General features: G+C 39.6%; 1 pseudogene; it reads left to right on the top strand.

Annotated features, from left to right (window-relative positions):
* Positions 1-2,704: 2,704 nt before the first annotated feature.
* LOC103454000 (ABC transporter G family member 34-like) lies at positions 2,705-9,794 on the top strand (annotated as a pseudogene).
* Positions 9,795-10,123: the final 329 nt, after the last annotated feature.

Here is a 10,123-nt window from a genome sequence, read left to right as displayed (position 1 = left end):
AGGTGGACTTAAGTAGGCTTTGAGAGAAATTTATTTCATTTTCCTAGAAGGATCTAATTTCCTATTAAAAGAGAGAATCAGCATCAAAATAGGAAATAATTCAAAGTTTCCTAATGCAAGAAAATCTCTACCCCTGTTGCCTTTTTCTGCGAGCAGTCCAACAAGTGTGGGGGCATTTGTAGAGTCAAAAATAATCACAAGGCGACATGTGGATCTTTGGACAAAAGAGGACAAAAATACCCTTGAGGTACAATGGGATTCCTACGCGCGAGCAACTGGCAATCATCCTTCAACTAAATCAAAAATGCCCAAAATAGGTAACAATTCAAAACCTATCTCATCAAATCCCTTCTACAAGGTAACTCCCAAAACCTATTTCATTCCATATATTTTACCTCATTTTCCCTTTTTTAGCTAATCAATTAGCTATTTATTTTATTCATTCCATAACCTCCCAAAAACATTCCTTTTATTATGTTAATTAGCCAATTAATATATTTATTCCTAATCAATATATTAATTGCTAATTAAATCACCAAATAACATCCAAAAACATCCAAAGGCCGGCCACCTTTTCTCCAAAGGGGACCGGCCATACTCTATATAAGCTACCCCATTTTCTCCAAAAAGAGAGGTCTTGACTCTTGCTAAAATTCTCCAAAACTCTTAAACATTTTTCTCTTTAAATTCTAACTTTGGCATCGGAGGTTCTTCGGCCAAAGCCCCCCATTCATCGTGGGCGCGTGAGGCTCTTAGCCTTGACCTAAGGTGTTATTTGTTTTGTAGATGCAATTTTATCCAAGATCAAGAAGAAAAAAAATTGCATCCACAAACAACCTTTCGTTCCTCATCCTCCTCCAACGTACACCCCCTAATTATTTTATTATTTTTGTTCGTTTTTCGCTTTTGTTTCGAAAAATTGATGTTCGAGTTCGATTTCTCTGTTTCAATTGGCTGCTTCGATTTTCTGTTTGTTTTTCCGTAATTAATTAATTTTTTTGGTATATAATTCGTATTATTATATTGTTTTTAGTTTTACCAATTTTGAAGTTATGAGTAGATTGTTATTTGGTGGTCAGTGTCTTAGAAATGGAGCGTACGTAGATATGCCGTGAGCTTTCTTGGAAGCTTGGAACGGTAATGGAGACTTATGCTTTTGAAGAGGAAGAATACTATATCGATTTCGATGCGAATTATATGGACGCAATGTTGTGCTTGCTATGGCTGGTAGCAATTTTGAATTTATTTTTTGTTGAAAAGAATTGGAATTTTGTAAAAAGGTCATTGTTTTAGTGGGTTTCGTGCTTAAGAGATGAATGTGTGAGCTTAAAAATGATTTCTTTTATCATGATTGCGTACTTGTTATTCGATGTGTTTGTTGTGTGTGTGTTAAGCTAAATTGATGCTTGTTGTAGGGAAGATCTTTGCTGGAAAGTCTTCGTATGTTTCTGATTTGCCGTCTTTAGCAGTTGCTGCATCGAAGAAAATTCTTGTTCCTGACAGCCAGAGTGATGGCTCTTCGTCTTTGACGCAGCAATTGGGAGCTACGAGTACAGTTGCAGAGGATCCTCAGGTTTATGATACCTTTTGTGGAGCATCTTTAGACAAAAGAGAACAAAAATACCCTTGAGGTACAACGGGATTTCTACGCGCAAGCAGCGGGCAATCATCATTCAACTAAATCAAAAGTGCCCAAAATAGGTAACAATTCAAAACATATCTCATCAAATCCCTTCTACAAGGTAACTCTCAAAATTTATTTCATTCCATATATTTTACCTTTTTTTCAGTTAATCAATTAGTTATTTATTTTATTTATTCCATAACCTCCCAAAAACATTCCTTTTATTATGTTAATTAGCCAATTAATATATTTATTCCTAATCAATATATTAATTGCTAATTAAATCACCAAATAACACCCAAAAACATCCCAAAGGCCGGCCACCTTTTCTCCAAAGGGGACTGGCCATACTCTATATAAGCTACCCCATTTTCTCCAAAAAGGGAGGTTCACACTCTTGCAAAATTTCAAAAACTCTCTAAACATTTTTTTCTCTAAATTCTAAGGGGGGTGTATTCAATTGGGATTTTGAGGGATTTTAATTCTTTTAATGAATCTAGGGGTATTCAATCAGGATTTTAAGTGATTTTCTGAAATTCAAGGTGTATTCAATTAGAATTTTAAGATAGTTTATTAAAATCCTTAGAAATCCGAGTGTATTCAATTAGGATTTTAAAGAAGTTTATAATATTCCAGGTGTATTCAATTAGAAATTGATTTTAAAGAATTTGAGAAAGTTGAGGAATTAGAGAGAATTCGTAATGTATTTTAAGCATCCACAAATCTCACATCTTCCCATGAGATTTCGAGGGAATTGAATCAAAATTTTATATGGAATCTCTACAAATCAATAAACTCCATAAAAATCCATGGATTTATAAATCCATTAAAGTCTCTCAAATTCTCAATTGAATACACCCCTCTAACTTTGACATCAGAGGTTGTTCGGCCAAAGCCCCTCATTCATCGTGGGCGCGTGAGGCTCTTGGCCTTGACCCTAAAATATTAATTGTTTTGTGGGTGCAATTTTATACAAAAACAAAAACAAGAGAAAAGAAATTTGCATCCACTGCATACCAGTTATGTTTTATGCTTTCAAATTAAGGGTTTTAGAGGGAGTGCAGAACGCTGTAGCATAGTCAATTTCTGTGCAACATCTTGGAGGATAACATATTGTCGTACTGTGTCACACATGCTACCTTTGACACGGTTTTCCTAACAAAGGTGGCCAATACTCGATAAATGCAGAAGCAAAAGCTGTGCTGAATTTAGATCAAATGGCGGCGGCTTTGGCGGAGGACGATATGGCTCGGTCGACAAGCCAGAGGAGCTGGGGGTCGGGGAGCGAGCGGAGTTGGGCGTCCACGAGTTTCCGGGAAGTGTGGCAGGCACCACCGGATGTGTTCAACAGAAGCAGGCGGCAGGACGACGAGGAGGAGCTGCGGTGGGCGGCAATCCAACGGCTGCCGACGTATGACAGGTTGAAAAGAGGGATGCTGAGGCAGCTGCTGGATAACGGGAAGGTGGTGACTGATGAGGTGGACGTGACGAGGCTGGGAATGCAGGACAAGAAGCAGTTGATGGAGAGTATACTCAAGGTTGTGGAAGATGATAACGAAAAGTTCTTGAGAAGACTTAGAGACAGAACCGATAGGTTTGAGACTCTTTCTTTCTTTTCTTTTTGGAAAAACGATATTTTGAACTACTCTAATCTGCAGACGGGATTCAAACTCGGGTGCATGGGCTGGTCACACTGCCCTACTCAACTCTACGAAACCTTGTCTTCAAAACCCAAGTGTTTTTTTTTTCCTTCAAGGAATGATAATCTTTTGCCTTTTTAATGATCTTTTTTATGTTTTTTTATTTGGGTTTTTGTTACTTCTGTGAATTTTGTAGAGTGGGGATTGAAATTCCGAAGATTGAAGTTCGATAAGAGAATTTGTCGATTGAAGGAGATGTGTATGTTGGGAGCAGAGCACTGCCTACTCTGCTCAGTGCTACCTTAAACACTATTGAGGTTTGATTTCTTCAGATTTTCCATTTTTTTTAAGACTAGTTTATGTGAAGGAACTTTTTTTTTCCTTCAATTTGTAATTTTCTGTCATTTTTAATGATTTTTCAAGATGTTTGTTTGTGGGATGCAGAGTGTTCTGGGATTAATTAAGCTTGCTCCATCAAAAAAGAGAAAGATCCAGATACTTAAAGACGTCAGTGGAATTGTCAGACCTTCCAGGTATGAGATTACAAGTCCTTTTCTTTTCCAATTACTGTAAGGAATTGGTGGTTGATTTGCAGATTTCAGAAACAAAAAAAATATATATTTCAGTTTTTTGGGTAATCTCTTGTTTTCTATATAGGTAAGTAATTTTGATTTGTCCTTTCATTTCATCAACTGTATAGTTATGTTTTGGGGATGGGAGGTCGAACTCCGGACCTCGAGTGCATGGGTGAATGCTCTCGACAGTTAACTGACATGATAATTTTCCAGGATGACCCTACTTTTGGGTCCTCCAGGTGCAGGCAAAACAACCTTGTTACTAGCACTTGCGGGAAAGCTTGATGATGATCTAAGAGTGAGATTCTCTCCTCTCTCTCTCTCTCTCTCTCTCTCTCTCTCTCTCTCTCTCTCTCTCTAAACAGTTTAATTGGTTTGCATAATTAGGCTTTGTTATTGATTACTTAGAATATGGTGATCAGGTTTCTGGGAAAATCACATATTGTGGCCATGAACCGAATGAGTTTGTTCCAAAAAGAACATGTGCTTACATTAGTCAGCATGATCTTCACTATGGAGAAATGACAGTGAGAGAGACGTTGGATTTCTCGGCACGATGTTTGGGTGTCGGAACTAGATACCAAATGCTGGCTGAACTCTCAAGAAGAGAGAAAGAAGCCGGAATCAAGCCTGACCCCGAGATTGATGCATTCATGAAGGCCACCTCAGTCTCAGGCCAGAAGACTAGTTTGGTCACAGATTATGTTCTCAAGGTTCGTAATTGCCTTCATTTTTTAAGACAAACATTTTCCGTGTGCTCCTGTTTATTTATGTCCCTTAATTCTCTTTTGGATTATGATTCTTGGAAAATCTGACTAATTAGTATAGAAATTTTGACAGATACTTGGATTGGATATCTGTGCTGATATCATGGTTGGTAATGATATGAGAAGGGGTATTTCCGGTGGCCAGAAGAAGCGCGTGACCACCGGTATATTTTTTCACACCAGGTTGTTAATTTTGTTAATCAAATCTTCTTATAATTATGGTTTAGGAACTAATTGCTTGAACAATGTGCAGGGGAGATGTTGGTAGGACCAGCAAAGGTTCTTCTGATGGATGAAATATCAACAGGGTTAGACAGTTCCACAACTTTTCAGATATGCAGATACACACGGCAATTGGTTCACATAATGGATGTAACCATGGTCATCTCTCTTCTGCAGCCCGCGCCGGAGACATTTGAGCTCTTCGATGACCTAATCCTGCTTTCGGAAGGACAGATTGTGTACCAAGGTCCACGCGAGAGTGTCCTCGAGTTCTTCGAACACGTGGGATTCAAGTGCCCAGAGAGGAAAGGAGTTGCCGATTTTTTGCAAGAGGTGACATCCAAGAAGGACCAAGAACAATATTGGTTAAAAAAAAGCCAGCCCTACAGATATATCTCGGTTCCTGAGTTCGTGGAGGCCTTCAGCTCTTTTCGGAGTGGCCAGCAACTTGCAGCTGATCTCGGGGTTCCTTACGACAAGTCCAGAGCTCATCCGGCTGCATTGGTCACAGATAAGTATGGCATTTCAAACTGGGAATTGTTCAAGGCATGTTTTTCGAGGGAGTGGCTGCTAATGAAGCGCAATTCGTTTGTGTACATATTCAAGACCACGCAGATTGCAATCATGTCTTTGATTGCCTTCACTGTGTTCCTTAGAACAGAAATGCCTGTGGGCACAATACAAAATGGAGGAAAATTTTTTGGAGCGTTGTTCTTCAGTCTGATTAATGTGATGTTGAATGGTATGGCGGAACTGGGAATTCTTGTTTTATCCTGTTTTCAGACTTCCTGTTTTCTATAAGCAGAGGGATTTCTTGTTTTATCCTGCGTGGGCTTTCGGGTTACCAATTTGGGTCCTCAGGATCCCACTTTCGTTCGTGGAATCAGGGATTTGGATCATTCTTACCTATTACACCATTGGATTTGCTCCATCTGCTAGCAGGTAAATAGTAGTGTTCACATTTTTCAGTTTCCATCTTATAAATTTATATCCTTCCGGAACACCAACTCACTCGATTTTTTTTTCACTGCTCCAGATTTTTCAAACAGTTCTTGGCATTCTTTGGCATACATCAGATGGCTCTGTCCCTCTTTCGGTTAATTGCTGCACTTGGAAGAACACAAGTTGTTGCTAGCACGCTCGGTACCTTTACCTTGCTAATGGCATTTGTCCTAGGAGGGTTTATTGTTGCCAAAAGTAAGTAATCGATCTTATATCTGACCTTATCGTGTTAATGTAATTAAACCAAGCTAACGCATACTTAAATTTGTTCGAAGTTTCTTGAAAATTTCAAATTATTTATGATTGTTCACTTTCTAAGCTATCCTTCTTATCTTATGAATGCAGATGACCTTGAGCCTTGGATGCTATGGGGCTACTACATTTCTCCTATGATGTACGGACAGAATGCGATCGTCATGAATGAATTCCTTGACAAAAGATGGAGCGCGGTAAGATCTCTCTGTGGTTTGATTGTCTTCAGTTCAAGATTTTTCGTTCCATAAAAACGCTTTCATCTAATCTATTCTCATCTTCGTTTGCAGCCAAATACAGATCCAAGAATTAACGCAACTACGGTCGGGAAAGTCCTTCTCAAGTCTAGAGGATTCTTCACAGATGAATACTGGTTTTGGATATGTATTGGAGCACTATTTGGTTTTTCTCTTCTCTTCAACATCTTGTTCATTGCAGCATTGACTTTTCTGAACCGTAAGTTCATCTCACTTTGAAGCTTTACTCTCTTTTGTTAACGGAAATGAAGTTCCGGAGCTGACACACCCTCCTTTTCCTTTTCGGGGAACCAACATCAGCTCTCGGGGATGCGAAAGCTGTCATAGCTGAAGATGAAAGTGAAGGAAAGAGAAGGAAGTCGTTAAGTGAAGAAATGACAGCAAAAAGTTCTTCAGAAATTGCTGGTGCTTCGGATCATGCACCAAAGAAAGGAATGGTTTTGCCCTTCCAACCCCTTTCGCTTGCATTTAACCATGTGAACTACTTTGTGGATATGCCCCCTGTAAGTCGTTCATTTCAGACATTTTATTCCTGATGCTTCACATACTCATTTCGATCAAGAAATATACTCGTTTTGGTTACTGATTCCAGGAAATGAAGACTCATGGAGTTGAAGAAGATCGCCTTCAATTGCTACGAGATGTCAGTGGTGCTTTTAGACCGGGAATATTGACAGCGCTTGTAGGAGTTAGTGGTGCTGGAAAGACAACTCTTATGGACGTCCTGGCAGGTAGAAAGACTGGTGGATATATCGAAGGAACCATTAACATATCTGGCTATCCAAAGAACCAAGAAACATTTGCTCGTGTCAGCGGTTATTGTGAGCAGAATGACATCCATTCCCCACATGTTACTGTCTATGAATCTCTCCTGTATTCAGCCTGGCTCTGTCTTGCTTCTGATGTCAATACACAAACACGAAAGGTATGTTGCACTGGAATCTTTCTTATCTAGACTTTAAATCGTATTTTCAATTTAATCTTGAAATCTTATTTTCAATCATCTTTTTAATGGTGATACAGATGTTTGTTGAAGAAGTCATGGATTTGGTTGAGCTTAATCCAATAAGAAATTCTCTCGTTGGCCTCCCGGGACTAGATGGACTTTCAACAGAACAACGGAAGAGACTAACCATAGCTGTGGAGCTGGTTGCTGACCCCTCTATCATTTTCATGGATGAACCGACATCTGGTCTCGATGCCAGGGCTGCTGCTATCGTCATGCGTACTGTGAGAAACACGGTGGACACAGGCAGAACTGTTGTCTGCACAATTCACCAGCCAAGCATAGATATTTTTGAATCTTTCGATGAGTTACTCTTGATGAAACGTGGAGGGCAAGTCATTTATGCTGGACCCCTCAGCCGCCACTCTCACAAGCTTGTGGAATATTTTGAAGTGAGTTTTCCTTTCACTTCTTATTTCTTGTACGTCCTTCACTGGTAATTTTAGAGAAGTGATTTCCGCACAAGCCCTGTTTATTTCTCGTCTTACATTGAATAAATCAAAGGAGAATCAGGTGACAAAATAAACGAGTTGTGCAGAAGAAGAAAATGCATGTGTGGAAGTCATTTCCTGTGATTTTAATGCAGTTTGGACTCATATCTTTAACCTCTACAGGCCATCCCGGGTGTGCCCAAGATCAAGGATGGCTACAATCCTGCTACATGGATGCTTGAGGTCACTGCTCCTGCAGTTGAGACTCAACTTGATGTGGACTTTGCAGACATTTACCAAAACTCCTCGCTTTACCAGTAAGTGTCGTAATATCTTTCTCGTGTAAGCTATGATTTCTAGTTTTATGATTCTCACTCTTCCTCTTGATGTTCTTTTAGGAGGAACCAGGAGCTTATCAAAGAGCTTAGTACACCGGCTCCCGGGTCCAAAGATCTCTACTTTCCAACCAAATACTCTCAACCTTTCCCGGTTCAGTGCAAAGCTTGTTTCTGGAAAATGCATTGGTCTTATTGGAGAAATCCTCAGTACAATGCCATCCGATTCTTTATGACCATTGTCATCGGTGTCTTATTCGGTCTTATCTTCTGGCAGAAGGGACAGCAGACGTAAGCTCTGGTTTTTTAACTGCAAATTTGACTAAATCATGTTATTCTCTATTTATCATGAACGAAAATTTTCTTGTAACAGAGCACAACAGCAAGATCTAATGAACCTTTTGGGAGCTATGTATGCTGCTGTGCTTTACCTTGGAACCACGAATGCTTCTGTGGTCCGATTTGTTGTCGCCATTGAAAGAACAGTTTTCTACCGCGAAAGAGCTGCCGGAATGTATTCTGAACTGCCTTATGCATTTGCTCAGGTGATGTATAAATTTGACAAATTGTTAGAGACCTTTTGGTACACATCATATTACTTGATTGACAAGTTCTCCCCCCTGTTTTTTGCAGGTGGCTATAGAGACAGTCTATGTTGCAATCCAAACATTTATATATACACTTCTTCTCTTCTCCATGATTGGATTCGAGTGGAAAGTCGAAAAATTCCTTTGGTTCTACTACTATATCCTAATGTGCTTCATCTACTTCACGATGTACGGTATGATGGTGGTTGCACTGACTCCGGGCCACCAGATTGCTGCCATTGTCATGCCCTTCTTCCTCAGTTTCTGGAACTTGTTTTCCGGCTTCCTCATTCCAAGACCGGTACGTCATATCAAAATTAAGGGCCTATTTGAGATTGTTTCTAGAAGAGATAAAAGCGGTTTCTGACTATCAAACATTGTTCTAACTGCATTTGGTAGAAAACCTTAGCTTCTAGCTCATAGAAGCGTTTTCTGGAGAAGCACTTCTAACAAAACTGTATGCAAGTAGATATGCGGTCGATGCACATTGCTTTCATTTAACCTCACTACATGAAAGTCCATAGTTCAAAAATTAACCTTGAATTTCTATTGTGTTTGCAGCAAATACCAATCTGGTGGAGGTGGTACTATTGGGCTTCCCCTGTGGCCTGGACACTTTATGGCCTTGTGACATCCCAAGTGGGTGACAAAAATGCTGACCTTATCCTGCCTGGATATGGCACCATGCCATTGAAGAAGTTCCTGAAAGATGACTTTGGTTTTGAGTATGACTTCCTTCCGGCCGTCGCCGCCGCACACGTGGGCTGGGTTCTTCTTTTCTTCTTTGTGTTTGCCTATGGCATCAAGTTCCTCAACTTCCAAAGGAGATAGAGAAAGAACCAACTTTCAATACTACTGCAAATCATATTAGAAGGTCTTGGGGAGAGTATTAGTTTTTGTAATTTGTGTTAGTTTCTAGTTTCTAGTGTTAGTGTTTAATTAGGGTATGGCGGAAAGACCAGTGGCTGCAGTTGTGCTCCCCTCTATGAAAATAGTCCGCGATACAGATGCGTTGACAAACTAGTTTCAAATCTGGGGTACATACTTACATTGTCATATACTATACTCATAATAAAGTATCTATTTGATAGCAAAATTTGGTAAAAGCGTATAATCAACGGATGAATTGGATCCTAATGAGCTAGTACTAGAACCGTAGAGCTGATAAATTGTTTAAGTGCATCAATTGTAACGATATAATTTGTTTGAAGTTTTTGCCTGAACGATTCGTGTTGTGTTTGTCTTTTCTGCACATGTCAAGCTTGTAAACTAGAAACTTTGTTGCTTAAATAGCACTGAAATTCCCGAAAAGGTTTGGTTGTTGCATCAAGCTATTGTCTTGTATATTAGAAATTATAGAGCGGTTGGAAGTCCGCTCGAGAATTCAGGGAATTTAACGGGCGAACGTGATTCGGTCAAAAGGCT

This window comes from Malus domestica, chromosome 14, assembly GCF_042453785.1.
Source record: "Malus domestica chromosome 14, GDT2T_hap1".
NCBI lineage: Eukaryota > Viridiplantae > Streptophyta > Magnoliopsida > Rosales > Rosaceae > Malus > Malus domestica.
This window is presented reverse-complemented; position numbering and strand designations above follow the sequence as displayed.